This window comes from Mixophyes fleayi, chromosome 8 (genome assembly GCF_038048845.1).
Source record: "Mixophyes fleayi isolate aMixFle1 chromosome 8, aMixFle1.hap1, whole genome shotgun sequence".
Lineage (NCBI taxonomy): Eukaryota > Metazoa > Chordata > Amphibia > Anura > Limnodynastidae > Mixophyes > Mixophyes fleayi.
This window is the reverse complement of record NC_134409.1, coordinates 106,799,644-106,815,263: the sequence shown is the minus strand read 5'-3', so window position 1 is coordinate 106,815,263 and position 15,620 is coordinate 106,799,644. Positions and strand designations below refer to the sequence as shown.

The window sequence follows — 15,620 nt, the reverse complement described above, 5'->3', positions numbered from 1 at the left end:
CTCCTCATTGAGAATATTCTGCAACATAGACCTTATTCCAGGTTCAAAGATTATGCTCTTTCTGTTCCGAAAACAGAGGCTATGGAAATTTATGTGGAGGAGAACTTACAAAAAAGCATCATCAGACATTCTAAGTTACCAGCCAGAACTGGTTTCTTGTTTGTCTCCAAAACCGATGGTAGCCTGAGGTCTGAACAAGGTAACTATCAAGAACATTTATCCGCTGCCTCTCACCTCAGTCCTCTTCGACTAACTTACGGAGGCCATGATCTTTTACAAAATATATATTCGCAGGCCTACAAGCTCATTCGTATTAGAGAGGGTGACGAATGGAAGACAGCTTTCAACACCCTGTCTGGACATTACAAATATCTGGTTATGCCGTTTGGTCTCTGTAATGCGCCTGCTGTATCCCTGTCACGGACTCACCTTCTCCGCCACTGGTCCGGATGTCACACTTCCGGATTCGGCAGTCACATGACCGCAACCCGGGGGTGGGGAATTCAAACTTGCCAGCATAAAATCTTCACTCTGACACTCGGTGAGTGTCAGAGCAACATCTATTGTTTCTTGGCTAATGTTCCCTGTGGAATCCTGACTCCTAGACTTCTGCTGACTCCTGTGTATTACTCCTGCCTGTTTTGACTATTCTTGATCTCCAGTCCTTGTGTACCGACCCGGCTTGCTGACTACGCTTCTGCTCTGGTGACCCGTGTACCGACCTGGCCTGATTGACTTTGAGCTTGCCTTCTGAACCGTCTGCATTGCCTTCCAGTGTACCGACCCGGCCCTTTGACCACACTACTCCTGCTCTATTACGCTGCACTACATCTAAGGGTGGACCTGAGGACCGCGACCTGCGACTCCTGGCAGCAAAGCCCACCCCGCCTTGCGGTGGTTCTTGGTGAACACCGGGGAGATCGTTAGACTCCACACCTCAGGAAAGCCAGCTATATTAGATTGTAGTACATCCAGAAATCCGTTACAATTCCAAGTCCTGATTAACAATATTATTTGAGATTTCCTGGGCAAATTTGTTGTAGACTACTTAGCTGATATCTTGATTTACTCCTGATCCCTGGCACAACACCACCTGAACCTCAGAGAAGTACTCCTCAAGCTCCGTCAAAATCATCTCTTTGCTTAAGAAGTGCAAGTTTGAGGTCAACAAGTTCTCCTGCCTGGGGTATGTCATCTCTTTCAGTGGGTTCTCAATGGATCCCAGCAAAGTCCAAGCAATCTAGGACTAGGTGCTTCCCACTAATTTGAAGGCTATCCAAAGGTTCTTGGGCTTTGCAAATTATTATAGAAGATTTAGCCATTCCTTTTCTGTTCTGGTGGCTCCCATTACTACCCTAACCTGCAAAGGGGCAGACACTGCCAACTGACCTCCTTCTGCCGTGGCGTCCTTCGAGTCCCTTAAACACGCCTTTGTCTCTGTTCCAGTTCTCAGACATCGAATCCTGATCACCTTTTTGTGGTCGAGGTAAACACCTCAATGGGGAGTCACAGATGCCATTTTATCCCTGTAGGATTCTCGCGATAATAGACTACACCTTTGTGCTTATCTTTCCCAGAAATTCCCCTGTGGAGACCAACTATGACGTGGACAATCTGGAGCTTCTGGATATTAAACAGGCCGTCGAAGAAGAATGGCGACACTGGCTTGATGGGGCAGTCCATGTGATTTCTGTCTTCACCGATCATAAGAACCTTTTGTACATAGAGTCTACCATGAGATTGAATTCTAGACTAGCACAATGGGGTCTATTTTTCACTCACTTCAGGTTTGTCATCACACTCTGATCTACGTCAAGAAACAATAAGGCTGATGCCTTGTCCCACAGTTTCATTTCATTTCACCATCCTGCCACTGAACCTCTACCAATAGTTTGTGCCTCCTTCATCATTACAGGCCTGGCCCAAGACCTGAGCATGACTCTCCGTAAACTTCAGGACCTGGCAGCTCTGGAGACCCCTGCTGAGAGACTGTTCATTCCGAACACCTAAGGAAGGCAGTTCTTTCTATGTCTCAAGATAGTAAAACCTCTGGACATCCTGGTGTTACCAAAACCATCGAGAACTTGTCCCATGTTGTGTGGTGACCCTCCTTATCTGCTCACATCAGGGAATTTGTTCTCTCGTGTAAGGTCTGCCCCAAAAATAATCCGCCCGTTGCCCATCAGGTCAATTGATGCTTTTTTCCATTCCCGAAAAAACATGGATACACCTAACCATGGATTTCATTGTACTCTTACCCTGGTCGTCAGGCCATAATACCATCTGGGTGACTGCAGACCGGTTCAGCAAGATGGCCCAATTCATTCCTCTGGCCAGGTTACCTTGTGCTCGAACCGTGGCATCTTTGTTTGTCCAGCATATTTTCCGGCTCCGATATATATTTATCTGCATACAAAGAATTCATGCTCACTATTATGGCTGTCAACAATTTAGTAGAGGGATTTGGTTGACTTATACAGTGACCGTACTGTATCTTTCTGTTTTCAGATAGGATGCCAAATTTTAGGATCTGATACAAAATGAGTACTATGCCATTTCATGTTACTGCTTTCAGTCAGGTACTCTAACGTGTACTGCAGGCATTCCTAATGCACATGACAAACTTTATTTATGTGCCATTGGAGGAATAAACCATTTTTTCCTTTAAAAGAGCAAGTTTTTAACAATGTTTATTTTTTTGTATGTCCTAGAGTCAGTGGGTGTAGCCTATGTAGCCCTGCTACTATTAGCAAGAAATTTATCATTTTTCAGAATTGGATACATTTTCATTCCATCAATGTCCATGCTCCATGCTTTATAAATACATCTCTCCTCATCCATGGTATTGTTGCCAAATTTCCAGTGAGTGCCAATAACTCTCATGACTGTTATGAGACCATCAATCATATGGCAGAAATTATTATTTTTGTTTCATAAAGTTAATAAACATGACTATGGCTATATAAGTATTACAGCACTATAGTTGCCACAATGCTCCATGAATTTGAAGCTCAATTTTACTTTGCAGCTAACCTTTGGAAAAGCATGTTATTTTTCAATATATTGTACATATTTTGTTACATCTGTAATTCTACACATTACATTCAAACACACACATAGGAAGGTTTTTGTTAATGTGTTTTGTCTACTTTTAGGAGTCAATGCCTACCCATTCTGACCTTAGCTCCTCCTTCCTATATTGAGTCCAGTCACAGAGCAACAAGTTGCATACAATTCCACACATACCTCCACCAGGTCAGTCATGAAAAGAATTTTTGGGCTTCTCAAAGCTTATTTCCATTGTTGATCCATCTGTGGGTTTTGTCATGAATGTGTGGGGTGTCATTTGGGAGGGAGGTTGAGGTTGCAGACCAGGAAGTATACAATATTGACCTTGATCCTTGGGAGACTTTTATACAATTATACATGTTGTATGAAAATGTAGTGCTGTAATTTATTTCTTTATTTACACCTCATCTTATCTACATGCTTTATTATGCTTAGATTATTTTTCAATGAGTGTGTATTCTTGCCACAACTTTTTTCTCTCTCTTCCACTACCACATTCAAGGTGGAAATCAAGCGCAGGTGACAGCATGAACTAGACTGCATAATTCAACCGATGGCAGTCATAATTCCGACAATGGAAATGTCTGTAGTTTACCTGTCAACATGAACATGTTGGCAGCCTAAATGCTGACACCTCCGTTGTGCTGACAGGTTGACAATGTTGATAGTGTGATTGGCGACATTCACAATGTCGCCAGTCACAATGCCTCATCTTTTCAGCATAGTAGTGCTAGCACCCAATGCCAGATCATTCACAGACCAGTGTCAATCTGTTGAGAAAACTCAGAAATGTCATAGCAAAATGGCTCACCCCACTAAGACTCTCCTCAGGATTCCTCATTGCTGATAACAGAGCGAACATTGTGTGTGTATTACGACTGGGTGAATTTCAGCATGCACCATGCTTTGCATGCACAATAAACTTGGCAAACAATTTTTTTAAAAATGAGAGGTTGGTGCATTTTCTGCATTCGGCATACAGATACTTTAATGACACTGCTGTGCCACTATGTTTCATAGGTATTGTATATTTTATTAAACTGCCATGTATTTGTGCTACTGCTCTGTAACTAATTTTAGTCAGCCAGCTCACTGCAGCCTTTGGTCAAAATTGGTTACAATTTGGGAAGGTGTGCAGAGATCATTAGAAATTAAACTGTAAATGACTGTAAATGAATGTCAATTATATATATAGTAATGTAAATGCAATGTTTGGTCAAAACCAAAACATGAAGATGGTTTTAGAAACAAAACCAACACATTTCTACATTAAGGTATTGTTTACAAATAGGGTAATGTAACTTTAGCATTTACTACTAACACTGTTAGACTACGCTATTGTGAGAAGTAAGTATACATACTTGATGCGCCTGATTTACGTTTGGCAAATGCATCTACATAAATCAACCCTAGAGTAAGTACACAACAGGTCCACATTCCTTCTGAATTTAGCACACAGTCATATAAATAAATAAACTATAAATAGTATACAGTCAGTGTCGGACTGGGACATGCAGGGTCCACCAGGGGACTTCAAGATAGGGGCCCAACAGAGGGGGTGTGGCCAGCCACCATAGAGGTGAGATCAGACATCAGAGGGAGAGTGGTTAGCCTATGAAGGACATTGCTAGCGGCATAGTGTAGTATAAATAAGATTGCAGTGCATATAAAGAGTGCATAGTCTGGGCCCCAATTCTTAGATCGGGACAAAGACTTGCCCCACTAGAATCAAAACAGTTGCCAGACTGTCCTGCTCTCTCATACCTGTTCTTGCAGCATTCACTACCTGCTGCTGCTGATATCTTAAACTCAGTTGCTGTCTGGACCCTGGAATGTTGGGGTCCTGTTTGGAAAAAGGGATAGGTACATTAAATATGGAAAGCTTAGCAATGAGGGCACTCTAGCCCCCTTCCCCAACCCATCTCAATGTTAAATCAATAGCTCCCATGTTTAATAATTAGGCAAACAGCCCTGATATTAAATTAATAGTATTCACATTTACTAAATAAACATATCCCCCCCAAAGACATTACTTAATAGTATTTACATTTAACAAATACACATAATCCCCCCAAGCAGCCCAGACATTAAATAATTGGTATTTGCATGTAATAAATAAACCTATTACCCTCCCTAAACAGCTCCAACAATAAATGATAAGTATTCTCACTGAACAAACAGACTTAACCACACATTAAATTATTAGACCCAAAACCACACCACATAAAATTATCCCATAGGCACCACCGTCACCCCACCAATAAATTAATATCTCCTGCACACTATTCATTTTTTTGGTGTAATTTGTTTTTTATTAAATCTTCAAAATTAGTACAAACATGAAGTACATATAACAAGTCAAGTAAGGCATGTTTCAAACTTAGAGTCACAGATAAGATTCATAATCTAAGCCACAGTAAAGTAGCTTCACTTTTTACGAATATACAATACAGAACAATTATATAAAGATGTAATGATATAGACATAAAAGAAGACAAAGAAAAGTTAAAGAGAAGGGAGGTAAGAGTGGATAGGGGAGGGGGGTAACTCCTTGAGGTGTATAAAGCCCAGATAAAAGAGATAGTGTCCACAGTGTTTACATGTAACGTGACCTCTCGCATAAGCATCTTTCAACATTCAGATCTCAACGGAGAATAGTTGAGTCGATAACAGAGGGGTAAGACGTGGATTCTTTAAATTCAAGCCACCGTAGCCAAATTGCTGTGTATTCAGTGACCTTCTTTTGGCTGGAGAAGTATATGTCCTCCATAAGCCAATAAAGGTCAATCCGTCTAAACCACTCCCTTATGTCAGGGGGCACAGGAGACCGCCAGTGGACTGGGAGAACTGCTAAGGTGGCATTACACAGATGCCGAAGTAAGGATTTTTTGTATTGATAAAGTGGTAGATTTGAGATACTAAATCATCAGAAGTCTGGTCCTTCTGGGGCTGAGGTGCCTAAAATCTTCTCTGGAACAGTTTTCACCTTACTCCAAAATGTCGCTATCACAGGGCAGGACCACCATATGTGGAAGGTGGTTCCTGGACCAGAACCACATCTCCAACACGACACCGAGACATCCGGGTGCATTTTGCTAAGTTGAGAAGGGCATCTGTACCAACGGGAGAGGACCTTGTATTGCATCTTCACCACAGAGAGGCTAGAGGAGCTCGCCATCATGTATTGGAAAGCTTTGGTCCAAAATTGTTCATAGGTTTCTCTCCTCAATTCTGGCATAAACATGTAATTTGGAGTATAAGTTAACAATGAGTATTTGGTATATCTTTGAGATGGTATGTTTGGGTTCGGTGGAGACGTAGCACAACTCTTTAAAGCCAGTCAGACCTACTCGCACCCTCCATAACATCTCTCGATTGTAAATAGTGTCTAATTTGCAGGTATGACCAAAACTCTGAAGCAAGTAGGCCTAGACTGTCTGGTAAGAGAGAGAAGGCATGTACTCGTCCATTAACCACCAGATGGCCACTCCAAAGCGTCTTGTCTGTGTACCAAGTTCCAAAAGCCCCTGGTGTGAGTCCAGGTGTAAAGTCAGGATTGGCAGTCAGAGGAGTAAGAGGCGATAGTAGGAATGATATAAATCTTAAAGTTCTGAGTCTGGCCCAGCATTAAAGAATAGGCCCAATTGTAGGATGTGAATTGTGTGCAAGTTTGGGCAAACAGGGAAATATAGTTGTGGAGACCCCCATTGCCTGTTCTTCAATATGAGTCCACTGCTTAAAGGGTGTTGTTCTAGTCCACTCCAACAACCTGTTTAGAAGTACGGCCTGATAATATTGAGCAAAATGATGGAGCTGAAAGCCCCCCTGAGTCTTCCGCCTATATAAAATGTCATGGCAAAACCTAGGTGGCTTAACAGCCCAAAAAAATTTGGGTACCAATCTTTGTAGATCTAAGAAGAATCGGTAAGGCATATGTATTGGGAGAGTTTGGAGAAGGTATAAGATCTTTGGAAGAATATTCATTTTGATAATATTTATCCCCCCTAGCCATGAGAAGCCCCAAGAATGCCAACGGCCAATGTTTGCTCGAAATTTGGGGATCAATGGGACAAAATTAATTTTGTATAAAATGGAGAGGTCTTCCGATAGCAGTACCCCCAGGTATTTAATTTGAGAGGGATGCCAGGTGAAGGGGAATGAGCTTTTAAAACCTTCCGCAACGAGCGGTGGGATGGAGAGGTCCTGAGCCATAGATTTTGTATAGTTGATTTTAAAAATGGACAGTGTCCCAAACCTTTCAAATTCAAACATTAAATTGGGTAGTGAGATTAAGGGATTGGTTATCGTCGCTAATAGGTCATCTGCGAAGATAGCCAATTTGTGCTCTGTCGTCACCCACACCCCAGAAATATCATCTAATCGACTGGGCAGGTGCCTCTATACATAAGACAAAAATAAATGGGGACAATGGGCATCCCTGACGTGTGTCATTGTAAATGGAAAATGGCTCAGAGAGAGAGCCATTAATCTTAATACGCGCAGTTGGGTTCTTATAGAGGGAAAGGATACTATGAAGACAAATTGGACCCAGTTCCATGTGCTCCAGCACACCTTGTAGCAATTGCCAGTCCTCCCTGTCATCACCTTGTGACACTATTAATTTAATAGCCTACGCCCCCACTTAAACTACATTGAAATCATCCCCCACACTCTCTCCACACTTACCTTATTTCATTCCAGCGCTGCAGAGTCTTCGGTCTACTTTCTTGCTGCTTGCACACGTGAGACAGCTCACATGCCTGTGGTACATGCCTCATGTGATGCCTCATGTGATGAGGTCAGTAGGGGACGAACAGATCATTATGATCTGTGGACATTAAGCAATAGGATTGCTGTATATATCAGGGTAGATTTCCAAATTTATATGGTGTGAACAATATATGGCTTAATTTTTAACTTGCGCAATGATGGCCTTTATAGATGGTTTGTAGCTCTTTTCTGATCATCTTTCTCCATTACTTGTTCTCTCCAAAACAAACTCCCTCACCTATTTCATAATACCATCCCTGGTTCTCTAATTGAAGCCTGTTACCCTGTCCTCTTAATTTAATTATAGAACATACAAAATCTAAAGAAAAATAAAAAATGGCACTTCTACTTCTCTGTCACAGGCCGGTCCCATAGTCAGGTGCCGGTGTTGTGACTTTCCCCTTTAAGAACCATGATTCTGCTTGCTTCTGCTTCAGAGACATTACATTCTCAGGTGTTCCTAGTTACTGTGATCTGGACCTCTCCCTAAACCTCATTGGTCCTGGAGCACTATATTAACCTCCCATGGTTATAGGCTCATGGCCTGTTCTTCGTGTTACTCAGTTTGCCTTGGTCCAGGCTGCTTGGTGAATCTACTATTGCTGTCACCTGTGTACTGGACTTCTGCATCTACGACCATATACCTGGTACTTGTAGTTCCACGCTGCTTGCTGAATCTACTATTGCTGTTACCTGTGTACTGGACTTCTACATCTACAGCCATTATACCTGGTACTTGTAGTTCCACGCTGCTTGCTGAATCTACTACTGTTGTTCATCTGCTGGCTAAGATCGCTGCATCTCACTGTTAGAGCTACTATCAAGTCACCTGTCACCTGTAGTTCCATGTCTGACACAGGTTATCCTTACTCTGCTACTACCTGGTTACTGGACTGTTATTGTGAACTACTTGTTGTGCCGGTGGCTAGTACTTGGGCTCAAGTTGCCTGTCTCTGTTCAGTTGCTCCATACTACATCAACCTTAACATTGCAGTTACAACGAATCCTGTTACCTGTAGTTCTACGCATGATTCAGATACTACTCACGTCTCTGCTACTTCTAGGCAACATTCTACTGCATGTGTCGGTATTCATCCAAGTCCTTGGGTGATGTTTAACGCTCACTGCTTTACTTAAATAGAATCAGCGATTCCAGAACCAACTGCTATGTTGAGTCATCTCTACTCTCGGATCAGCTAAGTTCTATACACTACTCTGTCTGGACTGTATTCTGTACCAGTGACTAACATTCATCTGCTGTATGGTTCTCTATTGGATCCTAGTATTCTTGGTTATCATCACTGCGTTGAACTGTATCTCATCTCATGCTGTTGCCAAGGGCTACCAACTATGAAGATGCATATGTGAATTTTGTCTGCATTACTATGAATTGCTGTGTATTCATATATATATATATATATATATATATATTCCTATTGTACTAATATTCAATACACTACGTTGGAGCACTACTACTTTCTCTTGTGTCATCATTGATGCTTGTAAACCGTGAACTTATCCTGTGAATATTATTGTATTCGACCTCCACCACCCTCGATAGTGAGGCGGGGGATCTGCAAAAAACCTCAGTCGTGACATTCTCAATGTGTTTCCTTCTGTTCATGACACACAGTAGTACCCCCAAATCATATTATGACACAGTAGTACCCCCAAATCATATTATGACACACAGTAGTACCCCCAAATCATATTGTGACACACAGTAGTACCCCCAAATTGTATTATGCCACACAGTAGTGCCCCCAAATTATACTATGCCACACAGTAGTGCCCCCAAATTATATTATGCCACACAGTAGTGCCCCCAAATTATATTATGCCACACAGTAGTGCCCCCAAATTATATTATGCCACACAGTAGTGCCCCCAAATTATATTATGCCACACAGTAGTACCCCCAAAGTATATTATGCCACACAGTAGTACCCCCAAATCGTATTATGCCACACAGTAGTGCCCCCAGTCTGTGACAATGAAAATTATGGGCTTCGTTAATAAGGAAGAGGATATGTTACAATCAGTAAAGATTAAAAAAAATTGTCTGAAAGTCAAAAATAAGCAAAACAATGTGGTAAACATTTTTAATGAACTTCCAGGTATTTTTAAAATCTCAACAAACACAAAGTCTTATTGTCTAATATTATATAAAATTGTGGATATGTCTGCACTGACTAGTATTTAGCTGCCCCTGTCTATTGGCATACAACCCATCTATGTATGTATATAGATAAAACTTTTAAAATTAATAGACAAGTATGGCGCTTATACTCTAACAGATAAAGAAAAGCATATAAATTCAAAAGCAGATAGTCACTATAAAATTGCCAAAATCGATCCCACTCAAGTCCAGAAAAGTATTGTCCAGCAAATATCCTCAATGTTCCTGAATTCAAAGTTTTTGGTTCATAGGATAATAATATATGTCCCAGTATTATGTTCTCCACTGATGTTCATCCATACAAAAAATGAAAAGATCACATTACCGTGGGTCAGTGCAATTCTCTATAATCAATGCATATGTAGCACCAGTGTGGTATTAAATTTAAATTAGTCACCACCATGTGTAATAAATCACCTTTCATTAGGTAATACACTTACATAAGAAGAGACTTCTTGTCCAAAGTCAACATAAAAGCACGTATGGAACTCTTCAATAATTTTCACATTGATCTTTGGATTTTATCTCAAATAGAGCAAAAGAAGAGAAAAATGCTCCACATAGTGCATTATCCAAAATAATTCTATTTAATATTTGCACACCATAAAAACAAATAAAATGAGTACATGAGAGGATTGTCGCAGACGGTCCCGATAAAGCTGGACCCTTAGCTTGTGTAAGATGGTATCAGGCGTGTAGGGAAACCTCTATGTCCCTCTCCATAGATTAGGAAGCCGGCTGGTTACCGTTCCACGCTCCACAACACTCGGGTTTTGGATTCCAAACAATTCCAGGTAATCCGCGGCTTTCCTCCCAGTCACCACCTCTGCCCCCAACGCGTTTCAATTTTACAAAAATTTTATCAAGGCTGTGTGGTGAATACAATCAACAAGTCTTTAAAAACACTTCCATCCAATCAGGGCTTCCCAAATTAGCATAGAGTTGCTATGGTGACCCGTCCGAGCTCGGGTTATTATACATAAGAATGATGAATCCCGAAAACTTTATGAATGCCTTCTTAATTATTGACATTCAACTAACATAATAAATCACAATGAATAATAAGTTTATACATACATAAAACATCTAAATGATATAAAAACTTTGTCCCGATTGGCCCAACGTTACCATGGCAACCCGTTTAAACCCGGGTTTTAGCATATACAGTGAAAACCGAATATTTGAATATATCCTCTCAAGGAGGGTGTGTACACAGTATATTTAAACAAAGGACTTAAAATAGGGAACAAAACTGTATAATCATTGAGCTTATATGTTCCTGAGTATTATGCATAATACATATAAAAGGCATAGTACCAATAAATGGAAAAGGTACAAACGGTTACCATGGTAACCCATTAGATCTATACTACTCAACTTAGAAGGATTTCGGAAAGAATCATTCCTTACATTTCTATCAACAATTCAATCCTTCAAAAATCCACATAATCATCTAGGTTACATCATATATTGTACTATGTACATAAAAAACTCTAAACACTAAAACTCGTGTATTGCCTTCCTCTATATATATATGTAGGTCCACAAATGGTTACCATGGTAACCCATTAGATCTATACTACTCAACTTAGAAGGATCTCGGAAAGAATAATTCCTCACATTTCTATCAACAATTCAATCCTTCAAAAATCCACATAATCATCTAGGTTACATCATATATTGTACTATGTACATAAAAAACTCTAAACACTAATGCCTTTTATATGTTTTATGTATTTATTTTCCTCCCCCTCTTTTCCTGATATATAAGCCATTACATATATTTTTTACTTACCTTTTGAAGGGAGCAATTGGAACGAGAATAAGATTAGGAAGGAACATAATACTCAGGAACATATAAGCTCAATGATTATACAGTTTTGTTCCCTATTTTAAGTCCTTTGTTTAAATATACTGTGTACACACCCTCCTTGAGAGGATATATTCAAATATTTGGTTTTCACTGTATATGCTAAAACCCGGGTTTAAACGGGTTGCCATGGTAACATTGGGCCAATCGGGACAAAGTTTTTATATCATTTAGATGTTTTATGTATGTATAAACTTATTATTCATTGTGATTTATTATGTTAGTTGAATGTCAATAATTAAGAAGGCATTCATAAAGTTTTCGGGATTCATCATTCTTATGTATAATAACCCGAGCTCGGACGGGTCACCATAGCAACTCTATGCTAATTTGGGAAGCCCTGATTGGATGGAAGTGTTTTTAAAGACTTGTTGATTGTATTCACCACACAGCCTTGATAAAGATTTTGTAAAATTGAAACGCGTTGGTGGCAGAGGTGGTGACTGGGAGGAAAGCCGCGGATTACCTGGAATTGTTTGGAATCCAAAACCCGAGTGTTGTGGAGCGCGGAACGGTAACCAGCCGGCTTTCTAATCTATGGAGAGGGAGAGAGAGGTTTCCCTACACGCCTGATACCATCTTACACAGGGTAAGGGTCCAGCTTTATCGGGACCGTCTGCGACAATCCTCTCATGTACTCATTTTATTTGTTTTTATGGTGTGCAAACATTAAATAGAATTATTTTGGATAATGCACTATGTGGAGCATTTTTCTCTTCTTTTGCTCTCTTTGAGATAAAATCCAAAGATCAATGTGAAAATTATTGAAGAGTTCCATACGTGCTTTTATGTTGACTTTGGACAAGAAGTCTCTTCTTATGTAAGTGTATTACCTAATGAAAGGTCATTTATTACACATGGTGGTGACTAATTTAAATTTAATACCACACTGGTGCTACATATGCATTGATTAAAGAGAATTGCACTTTTTGTATGGATGAACATCGGTGGAGAACATAATACTGGGACAAATATTATTATCCTATGAACCAAAAACTTTGAATTCAGGAATATTGAGGATATTGTACTGGACAATACTTTTCTGGACTTGAGTGGGATCGATTTCGGCAATTTGATAGTGACTATCTGCTTTTGAATTTATATGCTTTTGTTCATCTGTTAGAGTATAAGCGCCATACTTGTCTATTAATTTTAAAAGCCTTATTGTCTAATGCTCATTCTCTACTAGAAAATTTACAGAAATTTACAACGCTTTCTGTAGCTTCTTCAGCCCCCCAGAGTTCTGTAGCTTCTTCAGCCCCCCAGAGTTCTGTAGCTTCTTCACACCCACCCCAGATTGCTGTGGCTTCTTCACCCCCCTTTGTTTTCTGTAGCTTCATCACCCCTCGTTTTCTGTAGCTTCTTCACCCCCCCAAGTTCTATAGCTTCATCAACCCCCCCAAAGTTCTGTAGCTTCTTCCTCCACTCCCAGTTTTCTGTAGTCTCCTTTAGCCTCATTTTCTCTGTATTAATGTACTTACCTTTTCTTCTTTTTCACCTCTTGTCCACTACTCTACTTCTCTCTTCTGACTTCTTTGGCTGCCTGGCTCCTCTCATTGACTTCATCGTGACCTCACTGCCAGGAGCCGATCACATGACGCTTGTTAAAATGAGGTGCTCAACAGCACTGCAATGCAGACCAGTGCAGTATAGCTAGCTAAGTAGCAGGTGGGCTGTTAGGAACCCCTCCAGCCAGTACAGCAAAACCTGGAGTCTGCTCCGAAAGCCTGGTGTTCACTGTTGCCCCTAGTGGTGGAAACAGACTTGGATGCAGAAAAACAGAGGGTTGCGAGATGTGCACTGGCTGGGGAGAACCCAGGAATAGAGTTACCGGGGCCATAGATTAGGAAGTGCAGGAGGGAGTCAGGTGAGACACTGAGTGGATGGTGTCAAGACTGATATATCACTCGTGGCCACTGGAATAAATAAAGGAACAGCTGATAGAGAAGTTCCCTGATACACAGCAACCTCTGTACCGGTGCTTGCCTGGAAATGAATGGAACTTGCAGTGATAGGTAAAGATGATGAAACTGAACGTAGGCAGTTGCCAGGGTTAACTACAACCCACAGTACCGGTGAGAGTCTGGAGATTTAGGGGAAAAAGTTGTTAGGCATTTGCCAGGGGTAACTACAATTACAGGCACACAGTGATAATATGTACACAGTCAAAAGTGCCTGTGGCAAGGTTGAGTCCGGAGCCAGAGGGAGATTGTTGAAATCTGAGCGCAGTGATGCTGAAGTGGCTGCATCTCCGAATACAGGTATGATGAGCAGAGGAGCTGCAGGTCACGCCGGAGCCATGCCTGGGAGAACGACTTTACCGGGGTCCTGGCGATAGCTGACTGGAACTGGTGAGTAGACAGTAGAAAAGTCAGGAACCAAATCAGGTCTTGTACACAGGAAATCCACACAGGTGAAGAGTCAAAGCAGAGCCGAGTTAGTACACAAGGAATCCAATGAAGAGTAGACAGGAACTGAACCGGTCTGGTACACAGTGATACCACGAGCCGGCAAAAAACAACAGGAATAGGTAACAGGGAAAACACAAGGGAGCAGAACACTATGGTAAACATATTACCAGCAATCCTGCAGAGGATAAGCCGGCTATTTAAGGAGAGCAGAACCAATGAACTGTAGGTGATAATGAGGAGCCAGGTGAGTGAGCTCAGAGAAACAGGCTGGCCAGTTGGTGCATTACATAGAAATGACAGCCTGAATGAGGGCAGATTCTGACAGAGAACAGACCTAACTGACCCAATCTAAGACCTATCTAATCTATCTGCCTATCTGATCTACCTAAAGTAATCTACCTAATCTATCTAAGAACTAAACTAACTACCTATCTAAACACCCAAGTGGCTATCTAATACCTATCAAACTACCTACCTACCTATCCCTAACTAACATTTCTATCTACCTATCTCTAACTAACTATCCATCTACCTATCTCTTTATCTAGTTACTTTGACAGAGAGCCCGGTGAGTCATAACACGGGCATTGCGCCCTGCGAGATCACTCCGCCCGCATTAACTTTTCTGAGAGATTATTCATTTTTACTCTACCTAAAATGGGGATTGAGAAGGGAAAGGATGGGCTGATCCGTGCTGCCGCACGTGTACAAGGGTGGCAGGTTCCTGGGAAGAATCCAGCCACCAGGAATTGTCCATTCTGCACCGCGTCCCCATTTTCTTCATGGACCCTAGTAGTTTCTGAGTCAGGCCAGTCCTATGGATAAAACTCCAGGTTCCGCCTACAAATAAAAGAGGGTATGATCCTAAGGCATTGGGGCTCACTGGGGATTCTCCCAGTATCCCGGTGGGCCAGTCCGATGCTGTATACAGTATATGTCCCAGGAAAGGATCACACACTACACACAAAAATTTAAAATAGTAAATATACAATTTACAAATATACAAAGTTCTTAGATTAGAACAGACAAGCACCAAAGTTTGTAGAGCTTCAATCCAACAAAAATCATTTATTACACATACATTCTGTATTACAAAGCCCAATGTTCATTTCAGTAATTGTCTCTGGCTTCACTCAGAAACTTAGATGGACTTTGTACAGATGAATTATGTCAATATGTAACATTAACGTGGGCAGTAAGTTCGCCATGCAGCTCTCTTTATTCTGGGTTAAATACATTTAAGGTCCTTGGACTTAGCTGTTTGTCCAGTGAGCAACACAGCCTTTATCTTATTTTAAATGTCCACAAATAATTTTAACCT

At 41.0% G+C, this 15,620-nt stretch overlaps 1 long non-coding RNA gene across 1 annotated transcript in view; it reads left to right on the top strand.

Annotated features, from left to right (window-relative positions):
• LOC142099561 (uncharacterized) overlaps positions 1–15,620 on the top strand; it is a 70,210-nt gene that overhangs the window by 13,167 nt on the left and 41,423 nt on the right. Inside the window, exon 2 of the long non-coding RNA XR_012678572.1 lies at positions 3,156–3,255. This is a non-coding gene — a long non-coding RNA (uncharacterized LOC142099561). The remainder of the gene's footprint in view (positions 1–3,155; positions 3,256–15,620) is intronic.